The following is a 22,919-nucleotide window of genomic DNA, read 5'->3' as shown; positions in this document are numbered from 1 at the left end:
TGAGACGCCCCTTTTTGATTAATGCAGCCAATTGTTCAATTTTTGAAGATAGTGTTTTCTTATGCTTCAGTGGTGGTGATAACCATTCCAACACCCGTATCTCCCCCGTTTTCTTTTGCAACTGAGAGAGAGCACCAAGCAAGTGGCAAGGGCTATTCCAGATAGTAAGGTCAATGGGGTGGTCGAGTTGTCGACGAGACACATATCCTTGCTGTACACAGTTACTAATTTGCTGCAAGGCAAGATGATGCTCCTTTGTCAGGTGTAGAGGAGTAGTAGGGTCCACGCCTTTTAACAAAGGCCGTAGGGTTTCTAATAAATGATTTGGTATTCCCACAATAGGCTTCAGCCACTGTAAGTCTCCCAGCAACTTCTGTGCATCATGTAGAGTCTTAATGTCCAATTGTAATTCCAATTTTTGTGGTATTACTATTTGATCCGTCAGAGTCCATCCCAAATATTTCCAGGGCTTTGTAGTCTGAATTTCCTCTGCAGCAATAACAAGCGAATATGCAAGGGCTTGTGGATAAACGTAGGTGTCCCTTTTGTATATTGTTCCTGTACCAATTCATGGGCATGCATAAGACTCTCCCCTTTTAATGGCCATTGCTTAACCACCACCGGTGTATCCGTTTTCCAGGTGAGTGGAATGGGGAAAGTCCAAGCAATGGCAATTACCCCAAAGGGTGCTGATTAGTCAACACCACTCCCAATTGTGTTAAAATGTCCATTCCAATTAAGCAAGAAACTGTAGGAGGCAGTTGAACAATTGAAAACACAGCAGATATTTGTTGATTCTCAATACACACAGACAAAGACAGCGATCTGCTTGCCAACGTAAATCCTCCCACTCCTGTGAGCATGTTTGATGAAGGAAATAGAGGCCAATGTTGTGGCCATGCTTCTGGAAAAATGATGCTGGTATCTGCTCCTGTATCCAATAATCCATAAAGGGTTATGCTTTGATGCCCATAAGTAATTTCAACCTTTTGCTTTGGTCTATTTTGTAAATCCACAGTTGAAAGTGTAACACCAGTAGAGCCAAAACCTTTTTCATCCCGTGTTTGTCCAGTAAATGATTGTATTCTCGATATCATTTGTGACAGTGGTACCAATTGTGCAATGCGTTGTCCTTTTGTAATTTTAATCGGAGGATAAAGGGTGTAAACCATGATTTGTATTTCCCCTGTAAAGTCTGCATCGACAACACCAGGCAAAACAAATAATCCCAACATAGTTGTAGAGGAACGTCCCAGCAATAATGCTCCACATGTTTGTCCATTTAATATAAGAGGGCCCTTTACTCCAGTGGGTATCCTCTCAGGCCGGTTCGTCATTAGTGTGACGTCTACTGCTGCTGATAAGTCCAAGCCGAGGCTCCCTGCTGTTGCGGGTTGCAGACAGGAGGTAGCAGCGATGTTACGGCAGCAGCTGGTGTCTCCGATGACACGGCGGCAACTTGTGTCTGTCCCTCATTGCCACATCGGTAACACTTGATGAATGGTCTCGAGCCTCCTTACGTGACTGCCAGTGAGCCTCTTGGGAGAGGAGCAAGAGCAGGTAACACCTGATTTTGAGTAGACTATGCTTTTGCAACCCTAATCCTAATTCCTTTTTAAGGCTTCTGCTATAAATGCCTGTGAAGCTGTTGGCATTAATGCCATTCGCTCTAATGCTTCCTCAATAGTCCAATTTGCCCCTAAAGTAGCTAACACTCTTTGGGTTGCTGGATTGCTATTTTGCAAGGCACACTGCTTGAATAGCGTCCTGCAACACCAGCCCGATCTGTAGCAGTAGCTGTTCTATCGATAAAATTTCCAAATGATTCTTCTCTACCTTGTTTAATGCCCATATAAACCAGTAACCCTCCTGGCTCTTTAACCATGTCAATTGCAGCACTCACTAACCACATAGACTCCCTAAGTTTATCTTCTCCCGATATCATCTGTGCCTCTGTACGTAAAAATGCCTCTAAGCCCATCAGCTCCTTTACTGTTACTCTATGTAATGGGTCATGAGCATTGAACAATAACTGCTGATGCTGAGTGAATATCAACCGAACTATTCCTCTTAAATCATTAGGACATAAAACCTGAGTATTAAAAAGATAATCTAGCATTTGCTTAACAGGTTCACTTTTTACTCCAAACTGACTAACCGTAGAATGTAGCTGAATTACCAGCTTCCAATCTAAGGGAGTATATTCTGCTATATTATGCGTAAGGTTCCCCTGTGCATCATACTGTGGTGTGTATGTAACTGGACATGCAAGACTAGAAGCTATTTCCACCGCTTCACCATCCCCCATTTGCATTACTTCTTTCGCCAAAGCAGCCCAAGCTTCCCTCCTCTGTTTAGCCATCTCCCCCCATGGATCACGGTGTGCCCCTGGGATGGGATCTGGCTCTTTAAGGGTGCTATGCTGCTGGCGCTTCAGTGCAGACACCGAGGTTTCGCACGGGGAAGGCGGTGGAGCAGAGGCTGGCTCGCGCGGGGGAAGCGCCCCCCCCCGCTGGAGCCGACAGTGAAACCGGAGCCGGCTCACTCGGGTGAAGCGGCGGAGGCAAGGCTGGCGGCGGAGGCGAAGCTGGCTTGCTCCCACCCCCACCGTCCGACCCGCCTGAAGCTGGTGGCGGAGGCAAAGCTGGTTTGCTCTTACCCCCACCATCCGACTCGCCCTCCCCCTCAGACAGGAAAGGTGCAGACGGTTCCACTGCGCCTATAGGAAAATCCTCCACACCACTTTCCTGGGGACCCTTAGGCATAAGTATTTTAGTTACAGAAGGTGCCAGGGGATCATCCTCACGACCATACCCTATATTCCTCTTATGAGCTTCTGTTGCCCTTTCTGCTGCCTTTCTCTCAGAGACCTGCTGAAGTAACGTGTTATACACCACCTGCCATAACTTTCCTAATTTCTTTGCTGACTTATCATCGTCTAGCACTGTATCCCACAATATTTCCCCAAACTTCTTCCACTCTGCTAGCTCATGAACTGTATGAGGATTAGAAAAGATACCCTTAGCATGGCCATAGGCTAATAACCCTGGTAACTCCTTTTTTAAATCTATCCCTTTTATCCCTCGCCACTCTAAATATGGGGCGAATAAATCATATGCCGCTTGCGTATCCATACCTATTAATCAGCGCGCGCTGTTGCAGCTCTCCAGGCTCCGGCGGACACGTATTGGCTTAAGTCACAGTTGTGAACCTTAAGGGTGCTTCAAATACCGGCACCGTCCCTGCTGCCGGGACCCAAACCCAACTTCCTCGACCGTGGCGTAATCCCTTTTTCTTTTAATCCGAGAAAAAGGGCAGAGATTCGGTTATGCCCGCATTCTCCACCATTTGTCGACGGAAGGAGACCCAGACATTCGTTTGATCATCACAGGCCCAATTTTATTGATCAGTACGGCGGGTTAAATACAGTTAATAATGAGCTTCATACATATTGCAAAAGTTGAGCTCAGGATTGGTCAGCTTACATATCAGCATCTACGCCTACTTCTACATTCCTATGGTTCTACTTTTGATACTTTCTACATATTCTTAGGATATTTCAGAACTAATCTCAACTCCCTATCCTCATGTTGCAGCAAGGTCACCGCTGACCTTTCCTTTTAGCTTGCTGACTGCTGACTTTTCTCCTTCAGCTTAACCAGCGGCATTATTTCAGCGTGGCCTTTCTCAGCTAACCAATTATTAATAAATCTCTCCACAATGGAGCACGGCCATTATGGGGTATCTGCCCAGCCTCTTTTCTGTCCTGTCCATGGGCATTTCCCCAGGGAATGGCATGGCATGGCATGGCATGGCATGGCATGGCATGGCATGGCATGGGGCCAAGTTGGCTGCAGGCTCCAGCCTGCCCCTCACCCTGCCACTCACCCTCCTGCGCTGGATTCAACGGCACCACCTCCTCAGTCTCCTGTGCTGGGGCAGCTCCAGGGCCTTCTTCCTCCTCCTCCTCCTCCAGCCAGAGCAGCTTGGGCACTCTCGGGGCTCTCTGCTCCATGGCTATGCCTGGACTTTTCTGTGCCAGCAAATCACTGGTCTTGGGCTGTGCCAGCACCAGGAAGTTTTCAGATCTGGACACTGGTGTCTGCCAGCAAACACCAGATCTGGGTGGTGTCATTGCCAGCGACAGAAATCTGCTGGATTTGGGCTCTGCTGGCACCAGGAAATTTCCAAATCTGGGCACTGGCGTAGCAAACACAAGATGTGGGCGGTGCCAGAGCCAGTAGCAGAAAGTTGCCCGGTTTTGGATTTCTGTGCCAGGAAATTGCTGCACTTGGGCTGTGCCAGAACAGGGACGTTTCCAGATCTGGGCACTGGCAGTGCCCGCAAACACCAGTGAAACCTTCTGGTCCTCGTCCGGACTGGTGACCAGTGGTTTCCCTGAGAACCGGCTCTGGCCACTTTACAGACAGAGACTGCTTTCATCTGGTGCTCTGGAAACAGAACTTTAATGAAGGCAAACACAACAAACAGGATGGCGTGCACGGTATGGAGAGTGAAGCAGAAAAAAGCATGGGTCCAGGGTCTAGCAGGGATATTTATACATTTATATATGGGGAGGGGTTTGGAAGTCCATCCAAAAATCCTTCATTTTTGCCTCACAATTGTCATGATAAAAAACTGTTAAGCCAGTTGGGAAAGAAAGTCTCATGCTTATTCAGTGTGTTCACAGGTGGTGTTTGCAGAATATGCCATGCTGAACTCAAAGGGGCATGCTGCCCTTTTCTGAACAATGGCTCTCTACCTCCTGACTTGGCTGGACTGATCTCTGGGGTGGCTCCCCCCTCCAAGAGAAGACCCCTCTTGTCTGCCTTCAACCACTGTGACAGACAAACAGAGATGCGAATCCCCTCATCAAGGAACCAAGACAAGACAAGGAACCCCCCTGGCACCCTACTGGCACCCCCATGGTACCTCCTTGGCACCCCCATGGCAACCTCCTTCCAGAGACTGGGACTGTACTCCTTCCCAACTTGGGGAGGGGGGGAAACCTGCCCAGAGTAAACGTACCTGCGAGCATTCGGCCATGAAAACAATGGAATAACCTCTCCCCCTCCTCCTGTTCCTATTCTTTTCCTCTCCATGGAAACCTAATTTCAGCCACCCTTCCCCCAACCAAGAACAGTATATTTGGGGTTCACTTTGACTGTTCGTTTAGATCTCCCCAAAGTGTGCACCAGCGAGTTTCGGCGGCGGGACCCCGAAGACATCACGTTTTGGTAGCTATACCCCTTCCCTAACCAACTTTCCTCCCTTTTTCCCTTGTCCTACCCTTCTCTTCCCCAGGTTCCCTAACCAAATGCATATTCAGCTGTGGTTATCATCAATAAAATTGCAATTTGTTGATTTGTTACTGCAAAACCCCTGTGCCTTTGTTGGTTCTTTTTTGCACCCAAAAATCATCCGTCACCCATTCATTTCGGGCGGACCTTCACAAGAGGTTAAGTTGGGATCTGAGGGAAAGATCCAAGAGGAAGGAAGGATTAAGAATATTACAATTTTTGCAGTAAAAAGTAACCAATGGTAGCAAAGAGAACTCAGAACTTGCCAGTGACAATCTGCATAACTGAACGAGGAGATCATGGGCGGGAGCTCCTGCTCACCCCAACTAAAGAGGGTTTTCCCATGGCCTTAAGCTGAGGTCTCCCTCTTCTTTTAAACCAACCCCAGCACAGCAGATCTTGGTGGTGCCTGGTTTTGGCTTTCTTTGCAGAAAAACGCTGCATTTGGATTTTGCTGGCACGAGGAAATTGCCAGATCTGGGCACTGGCAGTGCCAGCACACACCAGATCTGGGTGGGGAATGTGCAGGCACCAGAAAATTGCCAAATGTGAACTTTCCGTGTCAGCAAACTGCTGGAATTATGCTGTGCAGGCATCTGAAAAATTCCGGATGTGGGCACTGGCGGTGTCAGCAAACATGAGATCAGAGTAGTGTAGGCACCAGGTATTTGCCTGGTTTGGGCTTTCTTTGCCAGCAAATTACTGCACTTGGGCTGTGGTGGCACAGGAAAATATCCAGATCTGGGCATGGGCGGTGCCATCAAACACCAGGTCTGGGTGGTGACAGTCTTGGCACCAGGAAATTGCTGCCTTTTGTCTTCTTTTTCCAAAAAATTGGTGCACTTGGGCTGCGTTGGAACCGAGAAATGTCCAGATTGGGGTACGGGCAGTGGCAGCAAACACCAGATCTTGGCATTGCTGGTGCCGGCAGTGGGAAATTGCCAGATTTTGGCTTTCTTTACCAGAAAATTGCTGGACTTGGCTCTGCCAGAACAAGGAAATTTCCAGATCTGGGCACTGGTGGTGGCAGCAAGCACCAGATCATGGCAGTGCCAGACCCAGTAATGTTGGAAATGAATTTGTAGAGAATTTTTAAGGCTTGATAGAAGGTTTATATATTATGTATGCAACTGTCACGATCCATCCTTATGAACGGGTTTCGTGATGGTTCGTGGGTTGATCTCAGAGTGCAAAAAACACCGACACGGTACAGGGGGTTGCAATGATAATCAAAACAAATGTACCATTATTGAATAACCACAACAAAATGCATTGGGGAGGAATTGGGGAAAAGAGAAAACGAGGGAGGAAGAGAAAGGAAGGTACAAAGCTACCAAACGTAGAACGGCGAAGTCCTTCAATGTCCAGCCAATGGAGTTCACCAGGTCACGTCTGGGGAGATCTCAGGGTTGCAGTTCATCCAAACTCTTATTATACTCTTTTTTTTGATGGGGGAAGGGGTAAAACTTGAAACTGAATCAAAGGTAGTCTATTGTATTTTGGGGGGAAAAAGTGGTATTTAGAGAAGGGTACACACAGTCCATGTTCTCAGCAGTGGGCGAGAGCCATTATCTTCTTGGTCCACTGCTCGCACCTGCAACATCCATCTTCCTTTGGTCAGCTTGCCTCCCCCACACACCTCCCCCAGGTTAGGGGCCCTCAGTCCCAGTCCTTGGAAAGAGTGTGGGGGGCCTTTTCACGTAGGGATTTCATGTCTCGGTCTTTGATGGAGAGGCTTCTTACATCTCAGTCTGTCTGTCACGGCAGTTGTAAGACAAGTGAGGGGTTTTCTGTGGGGACCACCCAAAACTCAGAAGTCCAGCCAGGTCGAGAGGTAGGACAACTTCCAAGGCTATTGTTGCACAAAGGCAAGGTGCCCCCTTCTTCCTTTCATTTGGTTCAGTGTAGCATACAGCAAACATACCTGTCAACAATAGCTTAGCAATACCGGGAGCTGTGCTCAGGTCTCGGGGCCCTTGGCATGTAACTTTCTCCAACAGGGCCAGAAACCTCAGACACGGGTCTTTTCTTCAGTGGTCCCCAATGACGACCGTGAGGCAGATGAGAGAAACTTCGGACAGAGTCTCACACCTACATTATATGGACGATGTACCAATCTGTGCTTCCACCAAGTCGCACTTAGACGCAGCACTTTCCAAGAGTGTCGCAGCTGTCGAAAGCGCGGGCTTTCAGATAGCTCAGGAAAAAATCCAGCTATTGAGCCCATGGAAGCACCTCGGGTTTTTATTCACAGGAAGGACCATGGTGCCTCAAACTCTATCCATCAACGAGCACGCCCACACATTAAGAGACATGCAACAGCTGTGCAGCGTCATCACCTGGATCTGACCTCTCCTGGGCCTCACCACAGAAGAACTGACACCGCTCTTCAACCTTCTACGAGGAGACGGCAACCTGGCTTCCCCACGCTCGTTAACACCAGAAGCCTGTGAGGCTTTGGAGAGAGTCACCAACGCCATCAAACACCACCAGGCACATCGGACAGACTGGTCCCTTCCCCTCAGCCTCGGTATTTTTGGTAAGTGCCCAAACTCCCATGCATTGCTCTTTCAGTGGGATGATACTGCAAAAAACCCACTCATCATCATCGAGTGGCTTTTTCTGCCGCACCAACCACATAAAACAGTTACCACCCCACCAGAACTTAGAGCCAAACTTATTATTAAAGGCCAACATCACCTCTGGAGCCTCGCAGCTTGCGATCTGGTGTGCATTTATCTCTTTTATACTTTGGAACAATTGGATTCTCTATTACAAAGAAATGAACACCCGCAAATTTCATTAGACAGCTATCCCAGAAAAATTTCCATTCATTATCCTAAACACAGACTTTGTAAAGATTCACTGCATTTGTCCCCAAAATCATATAAAAGTAAAACTCCACTCAAAAATGCTATCGCAGAGTTCATTGACGGTTCAGGCAATTCTCACAAGTCAGTGTTCACTGGAGGGACCCGCACACTCAGAAGGAGGGGTCTGATATCCGGGTTGTTGAAGGTTCCCCCCAGACTGCAGAACTTACTGCAGCAGTGAGAGCGTTTTGAACATTCCAACAACCCTTCAATTTAATCACAGATTCTGCATTTGTCACCGGGATAGCAGAGCAGGCAGAGCGTGCCCTGCTCAAGAAAGTCCAAAATAAAAAATTATACACCTTGCTCTCTGAATTAATTTGGTTCATCTCCCACAGAGAGCAACCTTATCACATCCTGCACGTCCGGTCGCACACAGAGCTGCCAAGATACATCACTGAGGGCAACCGGACAGCAGACTTGTTAGCAATGGCAGCAAGTGCCACCCACATTTACCCTGCTGCACCACATGTCTTTCAACAGGCTTGTCTAAGCCATGCATTCTTCCATAAGAATGCTCCAGCTTTAGTACGTCAATTTAAGATTTCCAGAGACCAAGCCAAGGCAATTGTCTCCACCCACCCCAATTGCCAATCCCTCGCCCTCCCTTCCATAGGGACAAAATGAAGAAAATTACAGTGACAACTAACTTGAACATTCATGTTTCTATCAGTGCTCGAACAGTCAATACTGATTCACTTGAGGACCAGATGGCCACTCCCAGGACACCCCAAAATACCTTAACAGCTGCTGCCACCATCATTGTTTCCATCTTTCTACCATGGGTTGCAGCTGCGAAGGCCCTCGGTGAGCTTTTTCACCTGGAGTGCTGGCTTAGTAAGCAGACCAATGCTGCCTTATCAGACCTTCTAGCGGACGAGGAAACCACCAGACATGCCACCCTTCAGAACAGAGCAGCCATCGCCTTCCTGCTGCTCTCCCATGGCCATGGTTGTGAAGATTTCAAAGGGCTTTGTTGTTTTAACCTGCCATCGAAAAGCACATTGATCCAGGCCAACATCAAACCAATGCAAGAGCAAATGAAGACTCTTCTTACTGAAAAAAAGTTGTGGACATGATGGACAAAAAGCTCATGCAGAGGAGTGTTCCTGTGGGGGTGGCCCCCATTCTTAAAAGTTTATTGTGGGTCCTTCTTGTAGCTGTTATCGTTTCAGCAGCACTGATGTGTTTTAAGAAAACAATTGGCAAAACACTGGGAAATGTTTATTTAATAAATAAAAAAGAGGGAGATGTTGGAGACAGCCATGGAGAAGAGGAACCTGGAATGCCATGGGAGGACACCACTGTTTAAGTTAAGGTGAGAGACTGCCACAATTCCCCATGGTTCTTTGCTTGTTAATGTTAATGTGCTGTTGTCAATCGACTGCTGTTCGTCCCCCAGTTCCAGAAAGTTCTGTACTCCCCGTTCCTCCATTGGCTATCCCTTAGAGACCCCTCCCACTCTGCCCCCCCCATTGGTGCGTCCCGTGTCACCCCACCTTAACTCCAGCCCTGGCTCCCTTCCCCATTGGATAATTTGTACCCTGACCCTTCCTGCCTTCCTCCAGTAATATACCCTGGCCCCAGCCCTGCTCCTGGCTCTTCGCCTCTGGTTCCCTTCGACACATGTTGTGTTCCTGTTTGTTCCTGTTTCCCTCTTCACCCTCACTTCACTGGACCCTTAGATTTTCCCTTAATAAACCCGGCTGGATCTGCTATGTGAGGAGTCCTCTCATCCCTCTGGTGAAGCTTTGATTGCACCATCCGGGCTCAGGGTCTGCTGGGCTGGGGGAGTTGTCAAGGCAGCCCCAAGTGGAGACGCTTTCGGTGCTGCAGGCACCTGACAGCACCTGCCTGGGGAAGCTGCTCTGGCCACCCGCAGCAACCAATTCCTTTTCCCAAGCAGCAGCTCCCAGCGTCCTCCTCCGAAGCCCAGAGAGAGAGGGAGCAGCTGCCCTCAGCCCTGTCCTTTACATCAGCATTTTTCTTTTATTTTATACAATTTAGAAAGGTGAGATGTCGAAGACATTTCTCCACAGAAATCCTTTCTTTCGGATTTCTGTGTCTTCGGGAGGCCAGAGGCCTCCGAAGACAAGGTAAACAATTATTATCAGCTGCTGGGGAATGCAACAGGGGCACCTATTTTGATTGGTGATTGGTTCATGTTTTATGTTTATAATTAAGGGCCAATCACCAGTGCAATCCAGAGGACTGAGTCCTTGGCCACAGCTTTGTTGTGGATCCTTTTCTATCTCTTCCTAGCTAGCCTAGCTGCTCTGCAAAACCTCTCTCTATATTCTTTTAGTATAACTATAATGTATTATATCATATATTGATAAATCAAGCCTTCTGATTCAAGAAACAAGATTCACTGTCTGTCTCTCACCAGCTGCGCCCACTCAGGCGCGGTAATACCGTCTGCTCAGAATTTCACTGCCAGGACAGCAGGAATGCAACCCAAACCTGCCTTCAACCTGCTGGGGTGGGCAACTCCTGCACCAGCGGCTTTCTCGCCATTCTGCTGCTCATGGCCAAGACAATTTCCTTGCCCTTCTGCCATGGCAATGCCTTGTGCCAGCTCTGCTGTGAGGCTTCCCTGGGGCGCTGCTGGCACCAGTGGTTCCTTCAGTATTGGAACTGGAGTCAGCGAACATGACTGAGCCCTGGTGAGCTCTCAGGATGGCCGGGGTCAACTGGTCCACCTGGCCCACCCCAAAATTCACCCAAGTCCTGCTGGAGCCGATGGATCCAGCGGCCAAGAATGACCCCAGAGCCAGGTAGAACCACTCGCCCTTTCCCAGGACACTGTGGTGGCTCTACCCCACTGTGGCCAGGCATTACAGGCGACAGTGTAGGGCCCCTCACCCAGGAAACCCCACAGCCCCGCAGGGCCCTGCAGATAGGTAGACCCAGCAGCCCCGTCCTGCCACGGTACCAAATTTCAAGACCAATAAATAATTTCAACATACTTTTGACATATGAAGATTTTTTTTTGACATTTAAATTCTTTTGAGTAAATCAAGAGTTTTGGGGGTGTTATATTGTATTTGCAGGGATGCCCAACGAAGGCAGCAATGTTGCATTTGACTCTATGTTCTCAGAAAGCTAATTTATTATTTTACAATACTATACTATACTATACTAAAGAATGCAGAAATGATACTTAATGAACGTTCAAAAGATAATAATGAAAACTCCTGACTCTTTCCAGAGTCTCGACAGAGCTGGGCCATAATTGGCCAATCAGTCAAAATAACTCCCACCAGAATCCAATCAAACAAATCACCTGTGGGTAAACAATCTCCAAACGCATTCTGCACATCAGCACAACACAAGAAGAAGCAAATGAGATAAGATTTGTTTTCCTTTTTTTCTGAGGTGTCTCAGCTTCCCAGGAGAAAAATCCTGGGCAAAGGGATTTTTTCAGAGAATGTGAACGCCACAGTGTTAGAGATGAGTAATGAGATGTTTGGCTCTCCCAATTAAAGGGTGAACATGATAAGTATGTTAAGAGAAGTTGTACAGATGTATAGTTATGTTACTGCAATGTTTCCCCCCCCGCCCAGCATTGTTATCCCGGGATGATCTTGGTAGTCCAGGCATTTGGGGAGGGGCAAATTGTTCCTAAGGGGCTTAGCACCACCTGTCCTCCAATCCAGTTCCAAGAAAGCAGTCTACACCAATGGACAGTGACCAAGAGTCAACAGACAGCCTTTGGGAGGAGCTAGGGCTGCCCGTTAAAACAGCAAGGATATAAAAGGGAGAGCAGCCATTGTGTGGATGAGCCAGCCATGTGGTTACCAGCCGCGAAGTGGGGGAGGCTCCCAGCACCATAATTTTTTCCTTATTTAGTCCTTTTGTTGTAAGTTTTATTAAGTTTTTAATAGACCTTTCAAAATATTGAGAAGTAAACGGTGATTTCTCACAGGGAGAAAAAGTTGTAAAAGAAAGTTTCTTTGAAATTATTCCTTTTTCTTTTAAACCCAGGCCATTCCTACCATGCTGACAGTGAACCACCGCCTTTCTCACCACTTGGACACCCACCCCCCCAGTCAACCCACTCCCTCTGGACTCGGCACAACTCCCAACACACCATTTGTCTGGGGGAAGGCACAGACTGTGTAAAAGCAGCAAAGCCCAGACCTGGCCTGACTTCCCTGGACCACTGGAAAGGAGGAAATCCAGATCCATGGACACACATGGACACAGAGCAAAGCTTTGCTCAAAGGGTTTATTGATTCTTCAGGGGAAATGGCCCAGGGCTCAAAGAGTTCAGGGGTTCAGGGGTTTCCTCCAGTGATGATCATCTCCTCATGCCACTGGAGAGGAAAAAGGACACTGGTCCTTCCAACCCTAAAAGACCAACCCCAGAAGGTGACCTCTGGAGCCCCTCTGGGCTTTGTCCCCAGCCCTGTCCCTGCAGGCACGGCTCACCTAGGCATCCAGAGAGGCAGCCAGGCGCTTCTGCCGCAGGAGAGCCCGCAGCTCTTCAGCCACAGGGGGCTGGGGACAAAGGCAGCGTTAGAGACACACTGGGGGCACCGGGCTGCACTGGGAGGCAGGGGAGAGCAGGGGGGCCTTGGGGAAGGGGCTGTGGCAGCAATGGGGTGCAGGAGCTGCTGTGCTGCTGCCCAGAAGCACTGGGCTCCGGGCCAAGAGGCACAGCTGGGGCAGGGGCTGCATCCTGGCTCATCCAGGGGGTCCTGGGGTGACAGGGATGGAATGCAGCAGGGCCCTGGGCAAAGGCTTCACTGGGGAGGAGCCCATGGGCAGGGCATTTTCTGGGCTGTCAGGAGGCGTGCACTGGGCTGTGCTGGGACACACTGGGATGGCCTGGGCTGTGGTGGCCATGCAATGGGAGGGTCTGGCACCGGCAGAACTTGTGGTACCTACCAGAGGCGTCTCCAGGACCGCGACATTGTCTAAACCCAACTGCAGAGAGACCATGAGACCTCACTGGTCACTGGGATGTCCCCAGTGCCAGCAAAGGATGGAGGGACACCACTGCCCCCCAGTTCCCTGAGGGGATGCCCTGCAATGCCAGCAGCCCACTCACCTCCCGCAGATCATCTTGGGTTCCTTCCAGGAGTGCCTGGAAAGGAGAACAAGGCTGGGCCTGGACTGGACCTTGTGGGGCTGGAGTGACACACAGGTGCAGGGAGCAGAGCACAGGCAGAGGGATGGGAATTCGGGGCTTCCAAGGAGATCTGTTTGAGGTGGGGGGAGACCCAGAGACACTGATCTGGCGTCAATTGAGGGCCCAGGGGACAGGGCTGGGGGCGTGGAAGGAGCAGGGTGTGAGGTACAGGGGAGGAGAAAGGAATTGAGGTGTAGGGACATGGGAGTGCAAGGGAGGGGCTTGGTGGGGACAGAAGAATGAGGACAGGTGGGGACAAAACCAACAGTACTGGGAGATGGTGTGGGAGTGGGGGGTGAGTCAGGGAATTGTACAGGGTGACCCCTCTTCAGTGGCCAGGAAGAAAGACAAAGGATTGAGGGGGGGCATGGAAGGAAAGGTCTCAGGAATGGTCAGTGGGAGGGCAGCTGGGGACCCTGAATGGGACACAGAGGAGGGACCAAACGGGTGGGATGGGAGGCCAGAAAAGGCAGGATGTGGGGACAGCGTTTGGCCGGTGCCTCACCTTGGCCTGTGCCGGGGGGCACAGCAGGATGGAGAAGAGCAGGGCCACGCTGATCACAGCCACCTTCATCTTCCTCTGGCTCTGGGCAGCGCTGTCTGAGGCTGCAGCAGGTGAGGAGCACCTTTATCCCTGCTGGGACTCCTCCCTGCACCCTCCCTGCCAGCCCCCAGGCCAAAGCCTGGCTGCACAGCCCCCAGCCCTGGCCACAAGCCCAGCCCTGGCACAGAGTCCATCCCACCCGACCTGTGGCACGGATCCAGCCCCCTTGCCCGGCATTCCTCCAGCTTCCTGCACAGGGCAGCTGCCCCTGGAAGGGCCCGGGCACCTGTGGGGCTAAGGGGGGCAGCCAGGGAGCCAAAGGCACCTGGGCACCCTGTGGGGACAACCCCCAGTCCAACACAATCCATCCTCCAACAGCCCCCAGTGCCAGATCCCCCATCTCCTGCTGCCCCTCCCCTCCCAGAGCTTTCCCTGTGGGACACCCCAGAGCGGAGCCCGGCCCCAAACCCAACATGTGGGAGAACAAGGGGAACAAGGGACATGTGATCAGGTGGCTGATTGGCATCTCTGGCACTGCAGACACTGGGGAGCACTGGGCAATGCTGATCACCTGCAGACAAGGCTGAGGGCTGGGGAAGGGCTCAGCAGTGACAATTCCCACATCCACATTACCTGATATCCCTTTCCCCACAGATGCCAAACCCGACCAAGCTCCATGCCCAGAGCACTGTCCAGAGGGGAATATGCCCTGCCCTGCCCCTCATCCTGTCACACCTGCAGCCACGGAGCCCTCCCAGAGCACCTGGGTCATGACCCTGGCTCTGGGCCCAGGCCAGCACTGGCCCTGAGCAGGATGTGCCCATCCCAGGGACATGGGGAAGTGGGCACCTTTCCCCAGGCAGCCACTCGGAGCTAATTGGGGTAACAGAGGTGCCCTGTGAGGAGGAGGGGTGTTGGTGCCTGCCAGCATCTCTGACAAGCCCTGTTTACCCAAGCCCTGAGGCACCAGGAGGACGTTCTGACATCTTGGGCTTTCCAGAAGGAAAATCCACAGTGAAGTGGTTCCTGAGAGCTGTCCAAAGCTGTGATTCCTGTTTGACATTCCAGGGCATTAGTGAAGGATTCTGCACATCTCTTTCCCCAGGCACAATGTGGATCCATCAGAGAAGTGTTATGACTCAGGTGAAAAAACATTTCAGGCCACTGCCCTGACTGTTTGCTCTGGAACTCACCCAAGGAGGCGCAGGGCCCAAGGGGGAAGATTTTCCTTGCGGGTTTTGCTGCTTTGTGCCCTTGGAGGAGAGATCAGAGTGTCCTCCTAGGGGATTCTTGACCAGATGGACAAGAGCTGTGACACCTTGGAGAGAAATTGAGGCTAAGTTCACCTTTGAGAGAAACTGAGGAAGTGTCTGCAGGACCCTAAATAGTGAATGAATGGATGAAGGAGATTCTCACTGTCCTGACCCACTATCCAGCAAAACCACAGCCAAGGGAAGAGGCCTGGTGGAATCAGGGGGGAAGCAGACCTTGTTGAGCCTGGCGCACACTGGGCAGTGTGGGGTGATCCCCTGCTGGTGTCCCAGTTGTCCGTGCAATACCACTGCTCTGGTGGACTGGATCCTTAAGAAAGAAAAGAAGTGATCAAGCTCAGGGGAGGAGGGGATTTGGTCACACTTCTCTTCTCTGGGAGTTTCTTTCCGAGGGGTGACATTCCATGAGAATTGGGATGCGGTAAAGGACAGGGCTGAGGGCAGCTGCTCCCTCTCTCTCTGGGCTTCGGAGGAGGACGCTGGGAGCTGCTGCTTGGGAAAAGGAATTGGTTGCTGCGGGTGGCCAGAGCAGCTTCCCCAGGCAGGTGCTGTCAGGTGCCTGCAGCACCGAAAGCGTCTCCACTTGGGGCTGCCTTGACAACTCCCCCAGCCCAGCAGACCCTGAGCCCGGATGGTGCAATCAAAGCTTCACCAGAGGGATGAGAGGACTCCTCACATAGCAGATCCAGCCGGGTTTATTAAGGGAAAATCTAAGGGTCCAGTGAAGTGAGGGTGAAGAGGGAAACAGGAACAAACAGGAACACAACATGTGTCGAAGGGAACCAGAGGCGAAGAGCCAGGAGCAGGGCTGGGGCCAGGGTATATTACTGGAGGAAGGCAGGAGGGGTCAGGGTACAAATTATCCAATGGGGAAGGGAGCCAGGGCTGGAGTTAAGGTGGGGTGACACGGGACGCACCAATGGGGGGGGCAGAGTGGGAGGGGTCTCTAAGGGATAGCCAATGGAGGAACGGGGAGTACAGAACTTTCTGGAACTGGGGGACGAACAGCAGTCAATTGACAACAGCACATTAACATTAACAAGCAAAGAACCATGGGGAATTGTGGCAGTCTCTCACCTTAACTTAAACAGTGGTGTCCTCCCATGGCATTCCAGGTTCCTCTTCTCCATGGCTGTCTCCAACATCTCCCTCTTTTTTATTTATTAAATAAACATTTCCCAGTGTTTTGCCAATTGTTTTCTTAAAACACATCAGTGCTGCTGAAACGATAACAGCTACAAGAAGGACCCACAATAAACTTTTAAGAATGGGGGCCACCCCCACAGGAACACTCCTCTGCATGAGCTTTTTGTCCATCATGTCCACAACTTTTTTCAGTAAGAAGAGTCTTCATTTGCTCTTGCATTGGTTTGATGTTGGCCTGGATCAATGTGCTTTTCGATGGCAGGTTAAAACAACAAAGCCCTTTGAAATCTTCACAACCATGGCCATGGGAGAGCAGCAGGAAGGCGATGGCTGCTCTGTTCTGAAGGGTGGCATGTCTGGTGGTTTCCTCGTCCGCTAGAAGGTCTGATAAGGCAGCGGACGGAGCATTGGTCTGCTTACTAAGCCAGCACTCCAGGTGAAAAAGCTCACCGAGGGCCTTCGCAGCTGCAACCCATGGTAGAAAGATGGAAACAATGATGGTGGCAGCAGCTGTTAAGGTATTTTGGGGTGTCCTGGGAGTGGCCATCTGGTCCTCAAGTGAATCAGTATTGACTGTTCGAGCACTGATAGAAACATGAATGTTCAAGTTAGTTGTCACTGTAATTTTCTTCATTTTGTCCCTATGGAAGGGAGGGCGAGGGATTGGCAATTGGGGTGGGTGGAGACAATTGCCTTGGCTTGGTCTCTGGAAATCTTAAATTGACGTACTAAAGCTGGAGCATTCTTATGGAAGAATGCATGGCTTAGACAAGCCTGTTGAAAGACATGTGGTGCAGCAGGGTAAATGTGGGTGGCACTTGCTGCTATTGCTAACAAGTCTGCTGTCCGGTTGCCCTCAGTGATGTATCTTGGCAGCTCTGTGTGCGACCGGACGTGCAGGATGTGATAAGGTTGCTCTCTGTGGGAGATGAACCAAATTAATTCAGAGAGCAAGGTGTATAATTTTTTATTTTGGACTTTCTTGAGCAGGGCACGCTCTGCCTGCTCTGCTATCCCGGTGACAAATGCAGAATCTGTGATTAAATTGAAGGGTTGTTGGAATGTTCAAAACGCTCTCACTGCTGCAGTAAGTTCTGCAGTCTGGGGGGAACCTTCAACAACCCGGATATCAGACCCCTCCTTCTGAGTGTGCGGGTCCCTCCAGTGAACACTGACTTGTGAGAATTGCCTGAACCGTCAATGAACTCTGCGATAGCATTTTTGAGTGGAGTTTTACTTTTATATGATTTTGGGGACAAATGCAGTGAATCTTTACAAAGTCTGTGTTTAGGATAATGAATGGAAATTTTTCTGGGATAGCTGTCTAATGAAATTTGTGGGTGTTCATTTCTTTGTAATAGAGAATCCAATTGTTCCAAAGTATAAAAGAGATAAATGCACACCAGATCGCAAGCTGCGAGGCTCCAGAGGTGATGTTGGCCTTTAATAATAAGTTTGGCTCTAAGTTCTGGTGGGGTGGTAACTGTTTTATGTGGTTGGTGCGGCAGAAAAAGCCACTCGATGATGATGAGTGGGTTTTTTGCAGTATCATCCCACTGAAAGAGCAATGCATGGGAGTTTGGGCACTTACCAAAAATACCGAGGCTGAGGGGAAGGGACCAGTCTGTCCGATGTGCCTGGTGGTGTTTGATGGCGTTGGTGACTCTCTCCAAAGCCTCACAGGCTTCTGGTGTTAACGAGCGTGGGGAAGCCAGGTTGCCGTCTCCTCGTAGAAGGTTGAAGAGCGGTGTCAGTTCTTCTGTGGTGAGGCCCAGGAGAGGTCAGATCCAGGTGATGACGCCACACAGCTGTTGCATGTCTCTTAATGTGTGGGCGTGCTCGTTGATGGATAGAGTTTGAGGCACCATGGTCCTTCCTGTGAATAAAAACCCGAGGTGCTTCCATGGGCTCAATAGCTGGATTTTTTCCTGAGCTATCTGAAAGCCCGCGCTTTCGACAGCTACGACACTCTTGGAAAGTGCTGCGTCTAAGTGCGACTTGGTGGAAGCACAGATTTGTACATCGTCCATATAATGTAGGTGTGAGACTCTGTCCGAAGTTTCTCTCATCTGCCTCACGGTCGTCATTGGGGACCACTGAAGAAAAGACCCGTGTCTGAGGTTTCTGGCCCTGTTGGAGAAAGTTACATGCCAAGGGCCCCGAGACCTGAGCACAGCTCCCGGTATTGCTAAGCTATTGTTGACAGGTATGTTTGCTGTATGCTACACTGAACCAAATGAAAGGAAGAAGGGGGCACCTTGCCTTTGTGCAACAATAGCCTTGGAAGTTGTCCTACCTCTCGACCTGGCTGGACTTCTGAGTTTTGGGTGGTCCCCACAGAAAACCCCTCACTTGTCTTACAACTGCCGTGACAGACAGACTGAGATGTAAGAAGCCTCTCCATCAAAGACCGAGACATGAAATCCCTACGTGAAAAGGCCCCCCACACTCTTTCCAAGGACTGGGACTGAGGGCCCCTAACCTGGGGGAGGTGTGTGGGGGAGGCAAGCTGACCAAAGGAAGATGGATGTTGCAGGTGCGAGCAGTGGACCAAGAAGATAATGGCTCTCGCCCACTGCTGAGAACATGGACTGTGTGTACCCTTCTCTAAATACCACTTTTTCCCCCCAAAATACAATAGACTACCTTTGATTCAGTTTCAAGTTTTACCCCTTCCCCCATCAAAAAAAAGAGTATAATAAGAGTTTGGATGAACTGCAACCCTGAGATCTCCCCAGACGTGACCTGGTGAACTCCATTGGCTGGACATTGAAGGACTTCGCCGTTCTACGTTTGGTAGCTTTGTACCTTCCTTTCTCTTCCTCCCTCGTTTTCTCTTTTCCCCAATTCCTCCCCAATGCATTTTGTTGTGGTTATTCAATAATGGTACATTTGTTTTGATTATCATTGCAACCCCCTGTACCGTGTCGGTGTTTTTTGCACTCTGAGATCAACCCACGAACCATCATGAAACCCGTTCATAAGGATGGATCGTGACAGTTGCATACATAATATATAAACCTTCTATCAAGCCTTAAAAATTCTCTACAAATTCATTTCCAACATTACTGGGTCTGGCACTGCCATGATCTGGTGCTTGCTGCCACCACCAGTGCCCAGATCTGGAAATTCCCTTGTTCTGGCAGAGCCAAGTCCAGCAATTTTCTGGTAAAGAAAGCCAAAATCTGGCAATTTCCCACTGCCGGCACCAGCAATGCCAAGATCTGGTGTTTGCTGCCACTGCCCGTACCCCAATCTGGACATTTCTCGGTTCCAACGCAGCCCAAGTGCACCAATTTTTTGGAAAAAGAAGACAAAAGGCAGCAATTTCCTGGTGCCAAGACTGTCACCACCCAGACCTGGTGTTTGATGGCACCGCCCATGCCCAGATCTGGATATTTTCCTGTGCCACCACAGCCCAAGTGCAGTAATTTGCTGGCAAAGAAAGCCCAAACCAGGCAAATACCTGGTGCCTACACTACTCTGATCTCATGTTTGCTGACACCGCCAGTGCCCACATCCGGAATTTTTCAGATGCCTGCACAGCATAATTCCAGCAGTTTGCTGACACGGAAAGTTCACATTTGGCAATTTTCTGGTGCCTGCACATTCCCCACCCAGATCTGGTGTGTGCTGGCACTGCCAGTGCCCAGATCTGGCAATTTCCTCGTGCCAGCAAAATCCAAATGCAGCGTTTTTCTGCAAAGAAAGCCAAAACCAGGCACCACCAAGATCTGCTGTGCTGGGGTTGGTTTAAAAGAAGAGGGAGACCTCAGCTTAAGGCCATGGGAAAACCCTCTTTAGTTGGGGTGAGCAGGAGCTCCCGCCCATGATCTCCTCGTTCAGTTATGCAGATTGTCACTGGCAAGTTCTGAGTTCTCTTTGCTACCATTGGTTACTTTTTACTGCAAAAATTGTAATATTCTTAATCCTTCCTTCCTCTTGGATCTTTCCCTCAGATCCCAACTTAACCTCTTGTGAAGGTCCGCCCGAAATGAACGGGTGACGGATGATTTTTGGGTGCAAAAAAGAACCAACAAAGGCACAGGGGTTTTGCAGTAACAAATCAACAAATTGCAATTTTATTGATGATAACCACAGCTGAATATGCATTTGGTTAGGGAACCTGGGGAAGAGAAGGGTAGGACAAGGGAAAAAGGGAGGAAAGTTGGTTAGGGAAGGGGTATAGCTACCAAAACGTGATGTCTTCGGGGTCCCGCCGCCGAAACTCGCTGGTGCACACTTTGGGGAGATCTAAACGAACAGTCAAAGTGAACCCCAAATATACTGTTCTTGGTTGGGGGAAGGGTGGCTGAAATTAGGTTTCCATGGAGAGGAAAAGAATAGGAACAGGAGGAGGGGGAGAGGTTATTCCATTGTTTTCATGGCCGAATGCTCGCAGGTACGTTTACTCTGGGCAGGTTTCCCCCCCTCCCCAAGTTGGGAAGGAGTACAGTCCCAGTCTCTGGAAGGAGGTTGCCATGGGGGTGCCAAGGAGGTACCATGGGGGTGCCAGTAGGGTGCCAGGGGGGTTCCTTGTCTTGTCTTGGTTCCTTGATGAGGGGATTCGCATCTCTGTTTGTCTGTCACAGTGGTTGAAGGCAGACAAGAGGGGTCTTCTCTTGGAGGGGGGAGCCACCCCAGAGATCAGTCCAGCCAAGTCAGGAGGTAGAGAGCCATTGTTCAGAAAAGGGCAGCATGCCCCTTTGAGTTCAGCATGGCATATTCTGCAAACACCACCTGTGAACACACTGAATAAGCATGAGACTTTCTTTCCCAACTGGCTTAACAGTTTTTTATCATGACAATTGTGAGGCAAAAATGAAGGATTTTTGGATGGACTTCCAAACCCCTCCCCATATATAAATGTATAAATATCCCTGCTAGACCCTGGACCCATGCTTTTTTCTGCTTCACTCTCCATACCGTGCACGCCATCCTGTTTGTTGTGTTTGCCTTCATTAAAGTTCTGTTTCCAGAGCACCAGATGAAAGCAGTCTCTGTCTGTAAAGTGGCCAGAGCCGGTTCTCAGGGAAACCACTGGTCACCAGTCCGGACGAGGACCAGAAGGTTTCACTGGTGTTTGCGGGCACTGCCAGTGCCCAGATCTGGAAACGTCCCTGTTCTGGCACAGCCCAAGTGCAGCAATTTCCTGGCACAGAAATCCAAAACCGGGCAACTTTCTGCTACTGGCTCTGGCACCGCCCACATCTTGTGTTTGCTACGCCAGTGCCCAGATTTGGAAATTTCCTGGTGCCAGCAGAGCCCAAATCCAGCAGATTTCTGTCGCTGGCAATGACACCACCCAGATCTGGTGTTTGCTGGCAGACACCAGTGTCCAGATCTGAAAACTTCCTGGTGCTGGCACAGCCCAAGACCAGTGATTTGCTGGCACAGAAAAGTCCAGGCATAGCCATGGAGCAGAGAGCCCCGAGAGTGCCCAAGCTGCTCTGGCTGGAGGAGGAGGAGGAGGAAGAAGGCCCTGGAGCTGCCCCAGCACAGGAGACTGAGGAGGTGGTGCCGTTGAATCCAGCGCAGGAGGGTGAGTGGCAGGGTGAGGGGCAGGCTGGAGCCTGCAGCCAACTTGGCCCCATGCCATGCCATGCCATGCCATGCCATGCCATGCCATGCCATGCCATGCCATTCCCTGGGGAAATGCCCATGGACAGGACAGAAAAGAGGCTGGGCAGATACCCCATAATGGCCGTGCTCCATTGTGGAGAGATTTATTAATAATTGGTTAGCTGAGAAAGGCCACGCTGAAATAATGCCGCTGGTTAAGCTGAAGGAGAAAAGTCAGCAGTCAGCAAGCTAAAAGGAAAGGTCAGCAGTGACCTTGCTGCAACATGAGGATAGGGAGTTGAGATTAGTTCTGAAATATCCTAAGAATATGTAGAAAGTATCAAAAGTAGAACCATAGGAATGTAGAAGTAGGCGTAGATGCTGATATGTAAGCTGACCAATCCTGAGCTCAACTTTTGCAATATGTATGAAGCTCATTATTAACTGTATTTAACCCGCCGTACTGATCAATAAAATTGGGCCTGTGATGATCAAACGAATGTCTGGGTCTCCTTCCGTCGACAAATGGTGGAGAATGCGGGCATAACCGAATCTCTGCCCTTTTTCTCGGATTAAAAGAAAAAGGGATTACGCCACGGTCGAGGAAGTTGGGTTTGGGTCCCGGCAGCAGGGACGGTGCCGGTATTTGAAGCACCCTTAAGGTTCACAACTGTGACTTAAGCCAATACGTGTCCGCCGGAGCCTGGAGAGCTGCAACAGCGCGCGCTGATTAATAGGTATGGATACGCAAGCGGCATATGATTTATTCGCCCCATATTTAGAGTGGCGAGGGATAAAAGGGATAGATTTAAAAAAGGAGTTACCAGGGTTATTAGCCTATGGCCATGCTAAGGGTATCTTTTCTAATCCTCATACAGTTCATGAGCTAGCAGAGTGGAAGAAGTTTGGGGAAATATTGTGGGATACAGTGCTAGACGATGATAAGTCAGCAAAGAAATTAGGAAAGTTATGGCAGGTGGTGTATAACACGTTACTTCAGCAGGTCTCTGAGAGAAAGGCAGCAGAAAGGGCAACAGAAGCTCATAAGAGGAATATAGGGTATGGTCGTGAGGATGATCCCCTGGC

General features: G+C 50.0%; 1 long non-coding RNA gene across 1 annotated transcript; it reads right to left on the bottom strand.

Moving 5' to 3' along the window:
• Positions 1-12,390: 12,390 nt before the first annotated feature.
• On the bottom strand, positions 12,391-13,909 carry LOC132086007 (uncharacterized). Its single transcript, XR_009420333.1, has 5 exons — positions 13,816-13,909; positions 13,230-13,265; positions 13,067-13,105; positions 12,608-12,676; positions 12,391-12,492 (listed from the first exon to the last, which is right to left on the bottom strand). It is a non-coding gene; the product is annotated as an uncharacterized LOC132086007 (long non-coding RNA).
• Positions 13,910-22,919: the final 9,010 nt, after the last annotated feature.

Source organism: Ammospiza nelsoni, chromosome 34 (genome assembly GCF_027579445.1).
Source record: "Ammospiza nelsoni isolate bAmmNel1 chromosome 34, bAmmNel1.pri, whole genome shotgun sequence".
Classification (NCBI taxonomy): Eukaryota; Metazoa; Chordata; class Aves; order Passeriformes; family Passerellidae; genus Ammospiza; species Ammospiza nelsoni.
Note: the sequence above shows the minus strand (reverse complement) of the source record. Positions and strands in the feature narration are given on the sequence as shown.